The sequence below is a fragment of the Mesocricetus auratus genome, unplaced genomic scaffold (genome assembly GCF_017639785.1).
Source record: "Mesocricetus auratus isolate SY011 unplaced genomic scaffold, BCM_Maur_2.0 Super-Scaffold_4256, whole genome shotgun sequence".
NCBI lineage: Eukaryota > Metazoa > Chordata > Mammalia > Rodentia > Cricetidae > Mesocricetus > Mesocricetus auratus.
The window spans coordinates 108,790,107-108,811,413 of NW_024429182.1; the positions used below are offsets into that span (position 1 = coordinate 108,790,107).

A 21,307-nucleotide genomic window follows, 5' to 3' on the forward strand; every position below is an offset into this window, starting at 1 on the left:
GTTTCATTTCTTTTTTAAATTCTTCCCTCAATCCAGCTCAAGTACATCCAGACAAGCCTTACAGATTGTGTTTCAAAGACTTCACCCTTCTATTGTAAGGGGTTCCCCACCCACCATGATCTGTGCTGCCTCCTGAGGAATTTCCCCATGAAGTCTCATTGGTAGTCTTGATAATCCTGGGTTCACAAAAGTCTTTATCTGTGGCGCTCATACCTGTTTGTTTCAGGAAATACTCTCCCTGGAGCAGCTCATGTTCCACCCTAGTGTGTATTCGCAGTCTCATACTTTTACCAACACACACCATCCCCTGTTCCAGGAACAGCAGACAGAAAACAATAGTCCAGACTGTGGAAAAGGAGAAAGACATCTTAGCCTGGCCCGTTAGCACCTACAGAAGAGGAAGTCATGGGTAGAGCACACTCAGTTCAGAGATGCAGGTAAACTCTCTTGACACAAACTTGAAGCTGAGACCCCTTCCATGGTTAAGCCCACTGGAACAGAGGAGTTCTCAGAGCCAAGGGGAACCAATAAATAGATCATCTTCCTTTTGCATGAAAAACTTTCAGAAAGGGTCCTGAAACTTTCACTGGTCCTCTGGGATGAGCCATCAGAGATGTCGATCAGAAGTTTAAGAAATGTTTTATAAATAGGCAAAACACAGCAATGATAGCTGGAATATTCTTTTCCCCTTTATCATGTGACATTGGCCAATCTAAATAAAACAATGTTTCTGACTCCAGATTCTAGCTCTGGGTCTGCTAAACTGTGTGACACTTGGGAAATCACTTAAACTCTCTTAGTCTTAATTCCTTCTCCATTTTTCTTCTATCCTTCCTTCTTTCCTTCCTTCCTACCTTCCCTCCATTTTAGTTGTTGTTTATTCCTTGATTTTTTTTTTACAGAATCTTGCTATAGAGCTCAAGCTGGCCTTGAACTTGTCATCTTCCTGCCTTAACCTCCCAAGTGCTGGGATTACAGCCTGTGTCACTAAGAATAATGTCCTTACTGATCATGAATATTAAACCAGTTTATAAAAGTACAGGCACCATACCTGAATCAGTAATGTTTTGTATCCCTGCATGCCTGAGCAGAAGCAAGGGTTTTGAAGACTAGACACTTGTTCCAGAGAATTTTCTTCTCAACTTGCTCAACCAAACACACAAACAAATAATCCAGTGACTTGGATAAAGAGAAACTCTCCTAGCTTTGCACCCTGGTCCATGGTTTCCTGTGTTTTTCACTTGTTCATGTTATGTGTTTGTCTGCCTTCTATTCCTGCATCTCTTAAGATGTATAGCATCTCTTCAGATGCACAGAAAGTTTGCTGGCTTGAATTAAATTTGACCTACTACATAGTCAGAGGTGACTATTGAACCCTTGGAAGGTAGTTCGCTTGGATTTTATGGATATAAAATGCATACCTGGTTTTAAACATTTGGCACAAAAAGTAAAATATTTATATTAATTACATGATGAAACAATAATATATTACATACGAGTGAGCTAACTAAAATTTGATTTTTACCTATTCTCTTCCATTTGTTTAATGTGATTACTGTAAATTTTAAAATCCTGTGCACAGCTTATAGGTTATGTTTCTGTTTGTTCGGGTTTAAGGAGACTATCTACCACTAACTGAGTGAAGGATCATTGACTATATCCTAGACTTCTGGCTCTGCACTCCCCACTTCTAAGGTTATAAGACACTTTATAAGTTACAGTGTCTTAGGATTTTGTTAATGTTAGAATATAGGTTTGTTTGCTTTTGAATGAAGAGTGAATAAATAGATGTAGAATAAATATTAGGGGGAGGAATGCATTCCCATTGCAAATGAGAAAGAGAATGCCTGTAGACATTCATGGACCGGGCTACAGTGGCATGGCACTGAAGAAACAGAGCTAGACTGGAATCTGCGTTTCTCCCCCTGGCTCTTTGAAAAATTACCATATCAAAAGTAGTTCAAGAGTCACTGTGGACGCCTAAGGTGTGATTCCAAACTTGTATAGCAGAATCTTATATTGTTAGGAAAGTTGCAAAAAATGTTTTCAGGAGGCTCCTTGTCAACTGGAGAGGAAGCCTCCTCCGCACTTGTCAGGTTTGGTAGATCAATTACATCCAGTAGAAAAGTGTTGGAAGCTTCTAAGGAGAGGGGTTGAAGAGGCGGCCAGGCAGCGGCTGCTGGTGGTTAATAGTTCACTAGCTGGGCACGATGTGCCTGGGAGGGCAGCAGGAGTGAAACATTGACCAGCTCTCATTTAAATGCAGGAATGTGGTGGGGAGGCCAGGACGGTCATGGGAGCAATCGGCACCTGAGACAGCTCCCATGGGCGACATTCCTGTGAAAGGAAAAGGGAGTGTGCTCAGAAGGGAGGAAAGGGCCTCTGGCCTCAGAATTCCTTTATTTCACTAACTCCTACAGCCATTTCCAGAACCTGATTAAAAAAAAAATAGTGGTGAGGTCATGTTTGGCTTTCCACCCCACCAAGCCCTCCTAAATTTTATATCTGATACCGCAGAGTGAGGGACAGGAAAAACAAGATGAATTAGTAAGTTTCTTGCCCTAACCTCTGAGCCGAACCGGAGAACGCAATGAATTGGACCTGGGTTCAAGTCCTGGCTCCCCATTGTCATGCACTTTTAGGCAATTAAATTGCTCTCTGAATCTCAGTTTACAAAACTGAAAAAGGAAAGTGATAAAACTTGTCTCCAAGTGTTGCTACAGTGATTAACTGATGAGGAGAAACTCCTGACTCCTCTTTCAATCATTGTTGAGTTGAAAGGTATGAAAGGCAATATCTAGCTGTTCGAAATCATCCATGGCCTCCCACAGCCCTAGGGAGGGCACCTCCATCCCTCTGTGATCTGATTCCAGTTCACCTATAAAGCATCCCTCCTTCCCTCTGCCTCCTCCTCACCACCGCCATTCCCCTCTCCCTGGAAGTTTCTGCCCTGTGACACATCTAGAATCAACATTCCGGATGGTGAGGCTGTATTCCTTAACATTTTCTGAAGGCCCTCTGTCACCCAAAGGACTTACCCTTCACAGGGCCACCCCACCCCCACACCCCCAGTACAATCCTCCAAGCTGCCTTGGTCCTTTCTGGGCTTAGAATTTAGCCCCAGTGGGACTGAGCTTGCTAGCCACAGATATAACTTGACAAGGAGCATGTTGCATTTCTCTTAAAATAAAAAGTTAGCTGGCTGCCTGCCTCGTTTCTGTTATATAGACTCAGATTAAATTTCTCTTGGAGTAGTTTGCAAAGGCCCCTCCACGCTGGAATGGGAAGTGATTTACATTTTTCTCTTGGCAGGGAATTCTCCAAGTGAGAACAGCCTTGAAAAACAACCATTTAGCCTGAGTTCCAGCGTGGTATATGCATGTACACTGCCTGTGTGAAGATGTGTGTGCATGTGCCTGGGTCTGGTCAGGCTGGGAAGCTGCTTCTCATTGGTTGACAAACTCCAGGAGTAGAAACTCAAGATGGGGACAGTTTTAGAAATATGATGGCCTTACTTATGGTAACATAGCTCCATGGTTGGGTTTTAAAGTTGACGCTGGCAGTTGAAGCAGATGGGAAATATTAATCAAATCAAATGAAAATGCAGCTTTCATCAGCATAAAAAGTCTTAACCATTCTGAGTGTGTGGGCTGGGAGGACTGAGAGCATTACAATAACTGCTACTCGTTTTATTGAAGACCTATTATGCACCAAAAGGATGTTTAATGTTTACAATATAGCTACCCAAATTAAGGGTTTTTTTTATTTTTTAGATGGGAAAAATGGAGTTAAAGGTAGAGAGTCCTATAAGACATTCCTATTCCTACTAGTAGGAGATAGGCCCAAATGACCATCTAAGTATGTTTGCCTCCAGCTACTAACCTACATGTCCTAGCCTGTGGGAGACAAGCCTCAGGGTTTTGATAGCAAGTACACCACATGCTATGGTCACTCCACTTCCAAGGAGAGCTTTGTTGTTGTTTTTAAACTTTGGGGTTCACTTGGTGTCAGTCTGGTAATTAGTTGGGCTAGTAGCAGGTAAATGAGACGGGCATCTTTATGGGCAAACTCCTCTTCTAGTCCACTGTCAAAATATTTTTTCTTTAGCAGCAGCTAAAACCTTTAACGAAAAATAAGCCAAGCTGTCAGAAAGTATTCCTGTGACTGGACTGTCTTTAGGATACAAGATAAACATATCCAATATAGTTTTGTTCGCCTTTTTTTTTCTTGAACACTAACTTTAAACTGACCACGCCCTGTCACATACATCTTGAACATGTTTCAGAATGTTCCTACCTTCAAACAGCTTTCTCGTATTAGTATAGGTAGGTTCCCCCTACCACCCAAGAGAAAATCCCCCTGCTTCCTTTGTTCGTAGAGGGTGTTCCTTTGGAAATAATTACTACACTCCCTTACCTGCAGCAGGTAATGAATCTTTCTTCAGTCTTATTACTTGGTACTGTTTGCTTTGGCTTTGCATGACTAAGATGTTGACTCATCACTTTCTGTTGGAGTGACTGAAGCTTGGAGCTTTGCCTCTTCCTCTCTTCCTTTTAAACAGGACAACTAAAACTGAGCCAAAGGTTGAGTCTACTGTTCCACATTGTCTACAAGCAAGCTCTATTTAAACTTCACCAAGTCAGAAGCCATACTTCAAGGATAAGAAGTGTGTTTGGGCTTCATAAGAAAGAGGGCAAAGCTGGGAGGTCAGAACCCAGATGAGAAGAACTGCTTCCCAGAGTGCACTGGTTCTTGAACCAGGTTTTCTCTGCCTCTCCACATGAGGCCAAGCCTTTTGTTTCTCAACTACAAGGACCTCAGTTAGGGTTATATGTTGGATTTTTACTGAGGATTTGAGAAGAGGATCAATCCATCATGCATCAGCCATTTCTATCCCCTCCCTCCGTGGAGAGTCTTCAGGAAGCCAACACTCTCCCTTCTCCATCAGGGTCCTCCCCAGGCCTGTCTCATCATGTGTTCTGCCTTGCCGCACTAGAGCATGTTTAAGCAGGAAACGCTGATGGGTTCTGCTCTTCTCCTGGTGCTTCCCATCCCTTCATCAGTTTGGAAGTGGACAAGAAAAGGAGCGGTCCCTCCTTATCAGTTCCCCGAAAACGTCAGTAAGTAGTCAAGCATGTCCAAGCATGGTCTCAAACCACTTCTGAGATAGAGACTTACCAGAGTCCCTGACTTCTATAAATGAATTGCTTTGGGGTTGATGACTGACCTGACTTGGATGGGTGTACTCAGTTCTGACAGTCTTGTCAGAGGTCAGGAGTCACATGGATGTCAACAGGAAGGAATGGTTTCAGAGGAAAACAGTCTAGGGCTGAGCACATACCTCCAGGCTCCTCTCCTTTTCAACAAGCAGAGAATTACACCTTAGGGAGAATACAGTCTCACAGATCATATTAGAACTGAAATTCTGACCGTGGTCAAATTGGGTTCATGGGCATGTTCTTTTCACAGTTATGAGGCCTCATAAGCTGGCCCTGGGGTGGTCATCTGAGTTCAGCCTTGAATAGCATCCCTAGCATCTTCAGCTATTTCAACAGCAATACTGATAGCAGGGATGAACTTAGGACACAAGCTAAACATATCCAAAGTAGTTCTGGCATCCATATGCATGTACAAACACACATACACACAAGCATGTACACACACATGCATGCACACATTCCCACACCAGCACAGACACATGTGTATGTGTAATACTCACAAGAACACTAACACATGTTAACTGTCTTGGGGCTGAAAGATTTCAGGAGACATGGAAGTGGGGACTATAGTTAGATAGTGAGGATTCTTGTGAAGGATTTGTTATATTTTATTTTAGAGGAAAAGAGAGGATGTCCCGAAACTCATCTTCATCTTTGATGTCTTTATACTTCCTTACTCCAGAAAGTACTAGTAACTTTTCCTGGATACTTTGCCAGTGTTTCTCCGTGGGTTTTCCGGTCGATCAGTTCTCCCGTGTAAACATTTCCTACAGGTCCCATCAGCTAAGGGATTTACAGGAAAATTGCAGGCACTGATGGATATTCTAGAGCTTGGTAGATATGAGGCCATGAAGTCAACCACCTTGTATCTTCAAGGGCCATCTGCATCTGTAGCATCAGTGATTTTGAGGTTGGATGAGGCTGGTGCACATTAAGTTGTAGGGTTGCTGGAGATCAGTTAGAGATTAAACCTTTGCGAAGCCGAGCTGGTTCAGCTGGTAAAGATGATTAAAGAGGTTAACCACAGTTGATAGAGCCTAAGCCATGACTCTACAAATGAGGCCTTCATTCAGTGCTGTTACTTGAAGGTCCAGGAGTGGTACCCAAGGGACTGATTGAATTTGCTGATTGGCCAGACATGCTTGCTTCCACACTAACAGCATGTTGACTGAACTCCTTGTGGATATGTGATAAGTCTAAGGAAATCCAGATCTTGTGGACCTCCTCGTCTACTCCTTTCACATAATGACAAACTTCAGGAATGGAATGACTTCTTTTGTAAATATAATGAAAAGGATCCATACATAACTTGAGCCTACTGCTGACTCATGCAGGCTAAAAAGCAAAACTCTCTTCCCCAGAAACAGACAAGAGTAGTAAATGACATTTAAATGGTTCTTGTTGTCGTTGTTATTGGTTTTTTTTTTTTTTTTGCACCACCCTTACCAGGCTCTCCTACAACTGTGACATCTCACCTACTGGCCTTCCTGGTGGTGACTTAGTGGACATATAGAAATCTTAGTTAAGTCTTTCTTCACACTTTTTGCTTGAGTCTAAATAATGGGGGGAAAAAACAAAGAAACAAAACATCCAAAGTACCAAGGCCCTTTTTATAAGCATAAGTGATAGCCTTGAATTGGTAGCAGGTGTCCCTCTTCTGTTCCCATTGCTCTACAATGGTAGGAGGGGGAAAATGAGCAACACCAAAATAAAGAATGGAAACTTCGTTAAATATTATCTACACGGAGATAGTGCTTTTCCTGTTCTCAGACTGCCTAGTGTCTAAGCATTCTGAGGCACAGATGGGGGTAGTCAAGAGGATAAGCTATAGGCAAACGTAAGGAGAACAAGTCTGGCAGGAAAGCTTCCCAGTGCTCATATATCCTTTGTAACAGCAATTTGATTGTTACCTATTGGTTAGGATTTTTAAACAGTATTCATTAATTAATTAGAATCCACATTCATTAGAAATTATGTATGCATGTATATCTATATAGTATATATGCTATTGTTGTAGCATTGTTTATAATAGTAAAAATGGAAGATAACTTAAGTTGCTATCAGTCAAGGTCTTGATTAGGCATAGAGTAAAACACAAGGACAAAGGTTATTTTCCGGAATGTGGATTTGCCAAAATACATCCAAAGCAGAAGCCAAGTACAGAATAAAGTACTACCCTACATGTCGTGCATGCAAAATTTGCATGCAATGGTGCTCATCAATACTAAGAAGAACATAGTAATAGCATTAGCACAAACCTCCTTATTCTATTACATGTGCTAATACAGCCAAGTGATAGATAATTGTACTCTCAATAGTATGGTATATGCATGTGCACATTATATGTATGTATGTGTATAAATTTTTGTAAAAAAATTATAAAATGTTGCCGGGCGTTGGTGGCGCATGCCTTTAATCCCAGCACTTGGGAGGCAGAGGCAGGCGGATCTCTGTGAGTTCGAGACCAGCCTGGACTACCAAGGGAGTTCCAGGACAGCCTCCAAAGCCACAGAGAAACCCTGTCTCAAAAAAAAACCCAAAAAAATTATAAAATGTCTAGGAGGGAAAAACTAATATCAAAATGTTTAATCTTTGTTTTTTTAATTTTTAACTATATGTGGGGGGGGGAGGTATGTGCCCTCAGAGGCACTGAATCCCTCTGAAGCTGGAATTACAATGTAGTTGCTGAGCCATCTCTCCAGATCCCCTTTTTGTTTTTAATATACTAAGGTGAGAAATCCAGTAAATAATTGGGAGAAGTTTGGAAATAAAATGTTTGAAAGAATATCTTTTGGTAAGTCTGAACCACATGAATATATAGCTATTCAGAATTTCAAATAAATATGTATAACTTTAAAAGAAAGAAAAAATTTGATGCATACTTGGAAAGAGAACCCCAGGACCCTCCAGAAGACCACAACAGAGGACATGAGTCACCCTGTAGAGCCTGAGGAATGTCCCTGAGACATTAACCTCAAAATTAGGACGGAGAGAATAAATAATAAAGGGCAAACAGGTGAAGCAAAGCTTCCCAAGAGGGAAAACACACACACACACACACACACACACACACACACACACACACACACACACATCCACCACCATCCCCCGCAGCCCTGAAAGAACTTTCCACTCAAAGAGCCAAAAGATATACAGCTGACTGAAATGCAGGCAGGCAGAGAAAGGAAGCCATAGTCGAAGGCTGTGAGAAACAAATGCATAGCCTACTTTTAATATGACTGCCTTCATACTAAGAACTGTGCAAAATCATTGAAGAGGTTTAGGCTGGAAAGTGATGGGATCAAGGTTACAGTTTAAATTAGTCTTCAGCCAATGAGACGACGAGACTGGAGGAAGCAAGAAGGGACGTTGACAACTCAAATATCTGACAAATCTCTTTGGAGAACTGCTTGGCAGTTTCTTTTAAAGTTAACCATACATCTACCCTATGACCCAGCAATTTCATTCTTAGGTTTTTATTCAAGTTAAGTGGAAACACATGTTCACAAAAATATTTGCACAAGATTTTATAATGGCAATATAAGCAGGATCTATAGTGAAAAAAAACAGCAAATTTCTCTATCAAAAAACCAATTGATAAGCAAATAGTTGTGCATCTATACCCACTACTCAGCTGCACAATAAATGGTTCTTAAATCCAAAAAATTACACCAATAACTGGCATAGGTCTCTGCATTCAGTACAATTCCATTGATATGAAAGAAGTCCCTGTATGGAAAAAATAATCTACAGTCATAGAAGTCAGAGGGGAACACTGGCTAGAAAGAGAAGTTAAGGAATGTTCTAGGGTGATAGAAATGTTTTGTGTCTTGTATTTGGCAATTATACAGAATGTACAATTGTCAATACCATCAAAGTGAAAAATGAGGCTTGAACCTTTTATTGTCTGTCAATTAAAAAAAAAAGAGAATAGACACTAAGGAAGGCAAGAAGTGATTTCAATAATTCAGGGAAATGTGAAGGCAGCCCAGCTGCCTATCATGGGCATAAAATAATGTATGTAAGTTAGCAATCTGTAAATAGCTGACTACAAGCCACAGGACTTTATGTAAACTGTGAAGCCCAATTGAGAAAGCGTGGACTTGGTTTAATGTAACCTGTTTCAAACTTTGGTGGTGATGTTGATCTTCAAAATTTCCCCTGAAACAGTCCTGCTTGTCTGTTGTGAAATCTTGGAGCGATTCGTCATGATCTCCTTGTTGATTTGTCTCAGCTTGGCAGGAAATGGATGCATGTACTGCTGAGATGCATCAGACCACTTGACCTTGGGGCAAAGGAGAGTGGGGCAGGAGCTATTTTTGCTAGGGAGGGGAGGCGGGCTCTCTACTGAAAATTGGACTTTCCCAAACACCTCCCCCCACCAAAAGGCATTCAATTGTTGGGCTTCAGTCTTGAGTTTATTTATTTATTTATTTAGAATAATTAGAGCCTGAAGGGTACAGCAAAAAGGAAGCAGACTGTCAGTTCCCAAGGCAGGGACTATAACGATTAGTGACACAGGCCACCCAGGGTTCAGGGAGTTTGCTGGGAGCTGAGAGTAGATAGAAAATCCATGTGGGCTGCTTGCAAGCATGTGCTTCAGTGAGACAGGCTCCGAGAAAGACCAAGTGGAAATCATTCAGAAGCTACCTGAACTCACCAACCGTGTCGCTGAGTTCAACATGTTTCAATGCATTTCCCCCCAAAGTTAATAATTTTATATTTGTTTTAATTTCATTATTTATTATTTCCCTCTAAACAACTTTAAATGAGCAGTCAGAGCTAGAGCCTCCTCATTCCTATGAATAGATACTAAATAGCCTGGCTGTATACTTAGACTTTTAACCCATGAATGGAAGACATCCTTTCACGGGGCAGGGTCTTAGACTCACAATCCTTGAAGATCCTTTGTCAGCTTCCATAGTTGAGCATTCTACGTATTATTCTGTTTATTCTCTGATGTCCGCCACCTGAAGTCTTATTTCCTATGGGTTGGTTTCCAATATGGCATCTCCCAATATAAGGTAGGATAACAAAAGTAAACAAGACCTGTGACTCTTAGAGGAGCAGCGAAAGATGGAAGCGGCTCTCAACCAGCCACCGTTTCCAAAGCAGCATGTTGACAAAACTGCTCCTGTCATGTCATTATTGCTGTGGTTCATTTAACGGGGCCCTGGACTTTCTAGTCATTTCTAATTTCTATTCATTTCTAAGCTGAATGCCCCTATTGGACAAATTTTTTCCCTTCTACTTAAGCTATCTAGAGTCTGTTTCCACTGCTGCAACTCAAGATGGTATACAATCATCAGACAGTTCCTTTCCCATCCTGGGCCTTAAATGTACTGCCTTCAAACAGTGTCTCAGACACTCAGATCCAAGACAAGACTTAGGCGACAATGGCAAGACATCTGACTGAGGAACCGTGGTGTGTGCTTAAGGTGAGAGAAAGGGAGATGCTAAATTAGCCTGCACATTTTACAACTGCTGTATTGTTTATGTGGTTGCTCCATGGAGGTAGAGGCTCTCAGACAATACCCAACTGCTTTGTAATAACAGCACCACACCAGGAGGGAGGAACGTCTAAAGGTGGAGAGGAGAAGGAAAAGAAAGAAAGAAAAGAAAATGGCAAAACTTGTAGAGGAATCGCCTTGGGTCACATGGCACAGAACTCTGTGATCTAGGAACTGGAATTGGAGCCAGGTCTCATTCGTGGCCAGGGTTGCCCCTTTCCACTCCAATAAATTAGCTAGGCAATGAAGAGTAAACCATGTGCCATTTCTGCCTTTTAGATTTGGATGTCAGCATTGCATCCTTGATTTGGAATGAATCCACCTGAACCTAATGATGTAACCAGATCACTGGATTACAAATGTTTTTTATTTATTTTTAAAACACAAGGTTTAAAAAAAATCCCGAAGCTCATGAAATGGAGAGCTGGAGGAGCGTCGAAGCCTGTTTTGATTTAAGTGGAATAGATCAGCTTGAGTGTAAATTCGGGACTGTTTGCTTATGTCACACTCTATTTTTCAAATTACTTTCACATGCCCTGTTTCACTCATTTTTCCCTACTTCTGGATGGGAAAACTGAGTCCCGAGACTTAAAAAAACACGCACGTGTTCCCATGGCAAATTGTCATCAGAGCCCACACTGTTCCTTTCTGCGTGTTCAGAGGACAAGCTCGTGCCAGTGAAATGTGGCGGTCTTGGTTGTTCATTCTGATGATTTAATTTAGTTCCTGGGACTATTCAGGTAAATAAATACTAGTCCAACATTTCATTCTCACAGTCTTTCTCTGTGTGTCTTGGGATTCTTTTTTTTTTACCCGTAATTATTTTTCTTCTGCCTTCCTCTTCATCCTTCACTTCTCCCCTCTTTCCTTCTCTTCTTCCCTCACTTTTCCCTTCACTCACAAAAACATGTGTCTGTCTCACACAGGGATGATATCAAGTGACTGAGTGGCCCGAAATGAGAACTCTCTTTTAAGGTCTTGGAGGCAGAGTATTTTCTTATGGATTTTTTATTGTTTGGATTGTTTTGTCAGGGTAATGGAAAAGGACCCCGAGGCCCCTTATCTCAGGCAGGCTAGAGGGCGCTTGGCAGTTTTTGTTTTTCTTTCCAAGCTGGTTCCTTACAAATGCATGCCGAAGGTCACTCCCAGGTCCCAGAGATAGTATTGGGTAATCAATCACATCCAGCACAGAAGCCAGCCCAGCCGCACTGCAGATAATCCCAGGACTGGAGCAAGGAAGAGCAACAGCCCAAAGTGTCCTGGGACTGTGTGTTCAGCAAAGGTCATCGATGGACTGCTTGTGTCCAGGAGTTCTCTGAGAGTCGCAAACAGATTCCAGCACAGTAGTCCTTCCTTCTTTCTGGTTCTATACTCAAACCGATACATATGCACGAATAGAAAAGACTTGAACGTTTCCCAGATAATCTCATCATTGCAATTCTGAAAGCAATACGGACATGCTTAATAGCTCCAAGGGATGGGTCCACATGGAGCCCTCAGCAATGATTAATCCCTTCAAAATACAACAAACAGATCCCCAGGAGGCACTCTGTGCTGCCTTTGCTGAGGACAAACATGCTCTGTAAACTCACTCAAGTCATGTCAGTTCTCTAGGCTCCTGCTTCCTTAAGCATGAAGAAATCAATTGGGTAATTTCTTCCACGGAATGGTTCTAGTGATGAGTGCAGCCACACACGTGTGCCTAGAAGTCGGAGCTCAACCTAGCTGTCTTCTTCCAACTTACTTGATACCAGGTCTCCCCATGAACCTGTAGTTCACCATTTCTGCCCCTGCTCAGGGAGGGGGGTTGGGGGAATGGGAGGTTGGGGGATGGGTGGCCGGGGTGGGGGTGGGGGTGGAGCTTTTGCATGGGTGCTAGGGGTCTGAACACAAACCCTAGTGATTCTATATAGTAAGCACTTTACCAATCAAGCTATCTCCCTGGTCTCAGTTTATTCAAGCTAGCCTGGGCTATATCATGAGACCCCATCAAAAACAAGCAAACAAACAAAAACTGTCCAACTACTTTGTGACAGATCTTATAATAGATACAGTGTCTTACCTCAGAGGCTTCCAAAGTGAAACAGAAGAAAGGATATATCACAAGGGAAAATACTTATCTGAAAATTTTATTTCATTTATTTATTGTGTGTGTTTGAGAGAGAGTGAAAGAGAGAGACAGAGACAGTATGTGGGTAGGTATGGATGCACATGTGTGTACTACATGCCAAAGAGCACACTTGGAGGTCAGAGGACAACTTTGGGGGAGTCAGTTTTCTCCTTCTACCAGGTGGGTCCCAGGGATCAAACTCAGATTGTCCCAGTTGTTAGCAAACAAGAATGAAGACACTCCCTAAAACATAAATCACTCTGGCTAGCATCTTATTTTTAGGGATCTTAACAGCCCTAAAAACTGACATATCTGACTTTTTAGTGTGTTTGTTTTCGTTTGATTTGCTTTTTGTCCTAATGTATTCTGTTGATTACTTACGTGTTTTCAAAGCACTTTTGTCATTCTCAGTCACTAGCAGTTCCTGTATCAAATACTGTTTGATTGCCATGGCAACTATACAAGTCAGATAATATAATAACCAAATAACTATACCCGATATAGGAACAGTAAGGCTTAGAGAGTTAAACCTATCCAAGTTCACACAGCTATGAAGTTGTAGAACCAGTATTCGAACCCCCAATTTTTAATGTCTAAGCCCATGCTTATTCTACTACATGTGGCTGCGTCAGGTATATGCAACCACTAAGGGTCAGCAACATAATTTGCAAGACCAGGTATAAAATAAAAATATTAGACTGCGGGCTGACAAGATGGCCAAGAAAGTGAAGTCCTGAATGACTGTCTGGGTCATTCACCCATGAAGCCAGATCCGCCAGCCACCCACCGTGACTTTATAAACAGTGCCTACTGCCAGATAGGAGAAGCATCAGAGCAGTGTAGTCCTAGATGACAGTGGCAGGATTTTTCAGTCATCAGTTTCACATGAGTGTTTCTGATGTGTGTATTGCCTGAGTGGGACTTACCGGCTCTGTACGAGACTTTTCCAGCATGCTCCCATTTGTTTAATTAAGGAACAGTAATATTTCCAGCAAAGGGACATTCTGCAAAATCTTGAGCTGGTAAGAGTTCACATCGTGGGGCTAGACAGATGGTTAAAAGTCCTGGTTGTACTTCCATAGGACCCAGGTTGGATTCTCATTACCAACACAGTGGCTCACAACTATCCTTAACTGCAGTTCCAGGAAATGTGGCACCCTCTTCTGGTCTATGGGGGCACTACATGCACCTGGTACACATACATACTACAGGCAAAACAGCCATACAAACAAAATAAAAATCAAGGTTAAAAAAACAAATCCAAACCATGCTATTATCTTTACTTTGAGAACCTCCTGATGAGTAATACAGTTCATGGCCAAAATCAAAATCTTTTAAAACAACAGACTAGGACCTGAAGGAATACCCCAACAAAGGGCAATGAAAGGAATTCTTTAGACTCTAAACCTCTCTACTGAAGCATGAAAGAGGAGAGTAGCATCCATAGACTCAGAAAAGATCAAATGCAGATGTGTAAAGAGAAGCTTTTTCCTTTGAGAAGCCTTCCCACACTCCTGGTTCTAGATCCGCATCAGTCCCAAATAAACACACAGGAGGCTATATTAATTATGAAGCTGTTGGCCTTTGCTTGTTTCTTACTGGCTAGCTCTGAATTAAGTAATTACCCCATAATTGTTAATCTAAGTATTTCTCTTATCAGAGAATAGTTCCGGGCTTCCTACCCCATGGCGGTTACATGTTGACTCTCCTGTGTTTCTCCTTCCCAGAGTCCTCCTGGACTCCTTGTCCCACCTATCCAGATTCCTATTGGCTCAACAGTGCTTTATTGACATAAGACTTCCCCAACACAGATGTTTATTTCAGATTGATTCTTTTAATTTTCCTTTTATGGTATGTGCACTGGTGTTGCCTGAATTTATGTCTGTGGGAGGATGTCAGATTCCGTGGAATTAGAGTTACAGACAGTTTTTGAGCTGCCATGTAGGTGCTAGGAATTGAACTCGGGTCCCCTGGAAGAGTAGCTAGTGTTCTTAACCACTGAGCCATCTCCCTGGCCCCTAGTTTGGATTGCTGATCATTGGTGTTTAGTCTTCCAACATCACAGCCTTGTCTATGAAAGATACAGACATCTTACTAGAAACAAAGGCAAGTGTGCATGGGAAGCAGTTTTGTAAATAATTAGAGAATTCTTTAAATGTCTCCAGATCTTAATAAAGCCTGGGTTAGATGGTGGGTTCCCTAACTATGGGATGTGGCCATATTAAAACTAGTTAGAAACTTAGAGTTTAGTCCTCAGTGGGTAAAGGCTGAGGTCATTTGGGATAAACGTTTTGGGAGATGTGGACATCTAACTCCCAGGTCCATCACTGAAGCATTTGTTCCACAGTAATTTTCTCCCCTTGAAACGCTATGGACAAGTGGAACAATCTACTGCACAAACACAAGCTACTTGAACATCAGTGAGCGTCTGTGGAGCTTTTAGACAAGCCAGTGTGTCGGCTGATGAGTGGCTCCTGTCCACGAGACACACAGATGCGTAGGGAGGCAAACACACAGAAACAGTATAAAGTAATATGACACAAGCGGATGCCGAGGAGGGTGTCATCCGCAATTCTGGGTCAGACCATGGAAAGTTTCCTAGGACAGAACACAGAAATTTGAAGGATGAGTTGAATAGAGGTGACGGGAAATCAGTGTGAGCAGAGTCAAAGTGTGCGTGTGCGTGTGTGTGTGTGTGTGTGTGTGTGTGTGCGTGTGCGTGTGCGTGTGTGTGTGTGTGTGTGTGTGTGTGTGTGTGTGTGTGTGTGTGTTACTGGGTGGTGCAGAACTGGAAGCAGTTGGAGCTGGTTGGATCACAAGAGGTCACGGGAATGGAAAAGTGGACAGATAGAAGAACAGACAGACTTCAGACTTTGGACATCACACCAAGGGGCTGGACTTTAGGGAGAATGTTACCTCTTGTGATACACTAATAGATACTTTTGTGGGCAAGGAACAAGGAGGTCAGACATCCACTTGTCCTAGACAGCGTTCTATCAGGACTGGGACAGGCTGGAGGTAAGTGAAGGACATCATCTTTGAGATCCCTATCACCTTTCCCTCAAAAAATTCTGACACTTACCAGGCAAGGCAGTTCAAAATGGCAGCTGCCGCCGTGCAGACCTAAACTTCATCCTGAAGATATCCACGAGATGGCTTCAGCAGAAAATGATCCCTCCTCTCTACTAATAGACAGCTGAACAGGAAGAGGCCTTCTCAAACTGCTCTCTCACTGCATCTCCTTCTAAGAGCTTGACATTTTTCATCCACTCTTAAAATGCACTCAGATAATGCTTACAAGGCAAACTGACTCTGAGGAGGAAGCATCAATCAAGAGGGTAGAGAATGACAGGAAATGCATAGGGGAAAGGTTTGTTGTCACCTCGCTTCAGCATTCTTGGGTTTTAGGGGTACTTAGAAGTGCTTTCAAGGATTGTGTTTATTTAAAAAAAAAAGGCATAAACAAGCAAACTAAATTTCTTATTTCTGGGAGACTGGGTTTTAATCCCTATTCTGTCCTGAAGTTGTTCTACTGCTCTTGACCAGTAGGTGGCAGAAGACTACTATTTAAAAAAACAAGCACTTCAAAATTACTGATCTAAAGATAACGATTTTCCTAGTGTTCAGATTTCTCAGAGGAAAAAAAAAATCAGCAAGAGGAAATACTGCAATTGTGTGTAACCTACCTCTCCAAAACATACTTAACTGACAAAATGGTTATAATTCCTCAGATTACCCACAGATATAATGGGACCTACTACACCATGGCAAAATAGATTTTGTTGAATTATCCGTGGTAAATTTACCTCTTACAGGAAATTCCATTGCATTTACACTATTTATTTAATAGAAATAATCTCTGTGATTATTTGCATTTATTTCTGAAGGAGGATGTTTTCCCTTCCTTGGAATAGGGTCAGGAAATGAGTGAAATGTTCAGGAAGTTAGCTAAACACTGATGTAAATCCAAAAGGAAGATCTGCTATTGGGGGGGCAGGGGGTTTTACAAAAACAAAGATAACTGGGAAGTGGGTTTCTCGTTCATTTGTGGAAAATGTTATCCACAATTTCCCATTGAAATGGAAGAGGACCAGGAAAAAGGTGTGTGCCCATGCTATCTTTTTCAGAGGAACTGTCAGACACCTCAGCTTTTGCTGGCAAGGAAACTGTTAAGCAGGGAAATCCAGATAGGAGATGACTGGGATTAAGGCTCTATTAAATTAAGGCTCTAATAGGAAATTGTGTCAACTATTCCAGGAAGTAAGTTTGACAGGAAACTCCCGAGTCCTGAGTTGCTGGTGGGTCCCAGAGCACGCCATAAACACTAAACATTAGTCTCTACCATAAGGAGCCTGTGTCTTCTCCGGGCACACGTTGTGCCACAGACCCTCAGCTGCATAGGAGTGCCTTACAGTGCAGACAAACCCACGCCCCAGTACCTCCCAGTCAGCGCTGTGACCCCGTGACGGTGTCTGCTATTCATCTGTAGCTGTTCATTTCCAGTGCACTATATCAGATGAACAGAGATCACAACTCCCAGAGACACAGGAGGACACTTTAGAAATAAAGTTCCAGTTCACTGAACATGGTTGCAAGGACACGATTGTGTTTTGTGTGAAAATTGTTGGCCCGGATCTCTTGGGCCCCTCAACACCTTCCCTTCTGTCTTCCCAGTTTCTCATCCACTCTCCCCCGTTCTCCAGCCCACACTCCACACAGCCAGCGGGGAGAGCAAAGCCCAGAAGGCCACCAACGGAGCCAGGAGCCTTTCTTGCTTTCCAGCTGACTCCCCTGTTCCAACCCAGGAGAGAATACGACCTCCAAGGCCTTTCACAACTTGGCTTCGGCTCCCGTTCCCTCCCAGTCTGAGAATCTCAGGCTCCAACCACGCTGAAACGGTGCCCCGCGCCTACCTCCAGGCAGCACTGGGTCAAGTTGATTCCCGCATTCATCCTTTTCACTCGCATTAAAGGAGGGCAGATGGACATGTACTTCCTTCAACATGTACAGAACAATCTATCTGGGGGTTCTAGAATTATGACATGGCCGTGTTGACAGAAGCAGCTTCCAAGGACACAAAGCAGACTCCTATAGAAACGTCCTGCTGCATACAAATGTTACAAATCCACACGGATTCAGAAAAGATGTCCTATGGAGGCGGCCAGCTCGGTCTAATGATTAAATGTCTCTGATGTCATGTGGGGGTGGCTTTTAGATTTCACCCTTCACATATTGAATATAGACGGTCACAGGAACAGAGCCAGGCTTCTAGAGCCACCGTCTCTGTTGCTCCCCTTCCTTCCTTTCCCTTCTCCCTTCAAATTTGTGTGAGGAGAAACTTGACTGAGAGAGTGGCTGAGAGAGGGGGTTAAATTGTGCTGGGTATTTGGAAGCCGCTCTACCCAAGCTAAATCCAACAAAGCCTCGAAGCTTGCTTGGGTCAGGAAGAAATGATATCAAAGATATGACCAACTAGTTGCCCCAATTTGAGGGAGGGGTGGAGGGAGACACAGGCTCGTCACAGCATCTTTGCAGGACAGTGGCTGGCGCACAGTGCACCCTCATTCTGCTGTAAAACCAGTATTTACAAGGCAGTGTTTTTCTCCAGGTTTAAACCTTGTTCATACGACCTAAGTTCCCTTTCTGTTCTTTGACCTGCATGTGGGGAGTCAAAGCTGGACTTTGTCTCCCGTGTTTGCTGTTTTGTTTTCGATCATCTCCTCTCTCTTTTCCTGGCCTACTCCAGTGTTGAATATGAAGCAAACACTCTACAAATATTTGCTAGGGCAAAGAAGACATGGCAAGGAAGAGAAACCAAGAATAAGTAACACTGTCTGGTAGGTCTTTACTCTGTACCCCATTTTTGAGGCTAGCGAAATGGGGTACGCTGTACCCCATTTTGAGGCTGGTGTCCTAACATTTTTTCCAGAAATCCTGCCATGCGATGGCTTTTGTTACCTTTGGTTTCCTTCTGCTAGGCTCAGGTCAAGCCCCTGCCTTTCCCACCTGCTCCTTTCCCCTTTCCTTATTCTCTCCCCCCCCCCTTCCTCCCTGTATACTCGGAACCTGTGCTCTACGCCAGCTGCAACACAAGGATGCAGAAGCATGTAGAGAAACCATGTGCTCAGAGTCTGTGGGGAACTCAATCTAGCAGGCAGATGGATGCCTGTGCACACCACTTCAGATGGTGCGGGGAGGCTCCCAGACTTGAAAACAAAGACTAAGGCTCACCATAGTGAGAAGAAAAAGAGAATAGGAAGTGGCCAGTCTGAAGACCAAGGGCACCTTCCCAGGAGAGGTAAAACAAGAATTCAATCACCAGGACAGGAAACACATAAGCTCATTGAAAAAGATGGAATGGGCACTCCAGGCAAGGGGAAAACACACCCATCCCCATACACACGCACACACGCATGCAGCTACGAATGCGTAGGCGAGGAGGCGAGAGGGAAATGGCAAAGCCACGTCTGGTGTGTCTCTATGGCTTAACACTCCACCACGTGGTTTACACTCCGGCCACTTATCTCACAGCAAATGGGACGATGCAACCCTCAGGGCCTTTCAGGAAATCTGGCTACCCAATCATTTAATCTCTCATTAGAGAGGCAGCCTAGCCACAAGATTAAGCACATTCTTGGGTGAAAAGGGGATTGGATGTGAGGGAGTCAAAATCTCACACAGTACCCAACTGTTCTTGGACTTGCCTCAAGCTGGTTGTTTGGAGAAACTGCGGCCTCTGTAGAGGCAGAAACAGAAACAGCTCCAGAAAGCTAACCTTTGGAAAAAGAAACTTAATCTGTCAGTGTTAGTAATCACCAGAGGAAAACACGGCCTTTTCTGCTGTCCCTCCCCCGCCCCTCCATCTAGCAGAAACCCCTATGGGAAGAAGAGACTTGGGTGTGACACCTGGCTCAGAGAGACTGCCAGTTGCCAGCAGTGATGACTTCCAGGAGTGCACACCCTCCTCCCCAAGGCTCTTCTCCAGTCCCTCTCCCTTTGTCTCTCATGGCCCAAGCCACCTCCTTCCCTCCCCGGCCCCTGTCTCTTTGTATTATCTATGTAAGGTTCAACAGTTTTGCCCTCTTTTGAGTCTCATGTTCAATTTGTATGTAGATGTCATCTTTAGGCACTATGGAAGAATCTATGATCTTTCCCCATTTTATTGTCTTGTCTTCTCTTCCCCCCAGCCCAAACTAATAATCCTAAAAGGAAGAATTTAAAACTTCCCTCTCAGTGGTGACAGAAATCCTGGTGGGAGGCCAATGAAATCAAGCAATTCATTCCATTTTATCTTTTCTCATCGTGGGACTTTAAGTCGGGTGCCTTTGCCATGAAGGGCTGCTGATCAAAGGAGCCATGGATGTCATAACCTTAGGACAAGAGAGTCTGAGGGAGGAGGGTGGAGCTTTCTAGGACCCTCAGGTGATAGCAATTTGGGCTGAAGCTCTGTAAGGCCAACACTTTTGCTGAACATAAGGTAGATTCTACAAATCCTACCAGCTCAGCTGCTCAGAGAAGGAAAACTCAGAAGACTGAGCCCTTCTCCCAGTACAGTTTATTTCTGGGCCCAGAACCTCCAAAACAGGAGGCCAAGGCTGACCTCTTTGGTCAAGAGTCAGCTCAACTTTAAAATTATGATCGCCTGTGAAGGCTAAAATGGGAAAGGGAAAACTCAGTTCTCAGCACAGAAATGCCGAAAGTCCTTAGCCTGCATTCCAGTTAGGGTCTTGGCCCCTGCACACAGATCTCCCACTGGGGGTAGGTGGGTGGGAGATCAGCCAAGTTCCTTTCAAACCGGCTGAGTGTCAGGGATCATGGAGTTTACTCTAGAGGTGGCCAGTTTATGGATAAAATTATTTACAGTAGTGATTATGCTTTATAAGCCCTAAAAGACAGGTTCATTCTCCTAAAGCCATGGAAACTAGAAACTTGAAATCAGTGGTTCCTTCTGGAAGCTCCTAGAGGAATCCTTCATGATTTTCTTGTTCAGGAGGCTTCTTGCAAACTTTAATAGTTCTTTCTTGGCCTATAACTACAGAACTTCAAACTCCTAAACATGTAACACTTCCCTTTGTGTCTGTGTCTATGTGTACCAGTACTTGATGGATAATAGCTTTAGGGTTAAGGGAGACCCCAATGTAATATGAATTCATTTTCATTTAATTACATCTACCAAGCCTCCCTTACCAAATAAGGTGACAATCACAGATATCCAGGATTAGGTCTTCAACATTTTTTTTCGAGAGGATGCAATACAACCCACAGGCATGATAAGAGCAAAATCCTATGTAGAAGAAAAACAAAATCCCAAGGTTGATACTATCTCTCTTTCCATCTGTCTTACTGTGTTACTCTCACCCTCTGAAAGTCTGGGCTTCTCTCTGCAGGCAATGCTTGCCCTACTTCAGAAACACCCTGAGAATGAAACAAAATTACATATGATATTTTCTATTGGAAAGTGTTTCTAC

At 43.1% G+C, this 21,307-nt stretch overlaps 1 long non-coding RNA gene across 1 annotated transcript; it reads right to left on the bottom strand.

The window, feature by feature from the left end:
- On the bottom strand, positions 1-17,841 carry LOC121135345. Its single transcript, XR_005872488.1, has 3 exons — positions 17,753-17,841; positions 1,946-2,337; positions 1-345 (listed from the first exon to the last, which is right to left on the bottom strand). It is a non-coding gene; the product is annotated as an uncharacterized LOC121135345 (long non-coding RNA).
- Between the last annotated feature and the right edge of the window lie 3,466 nt (positions 17,842-21,307).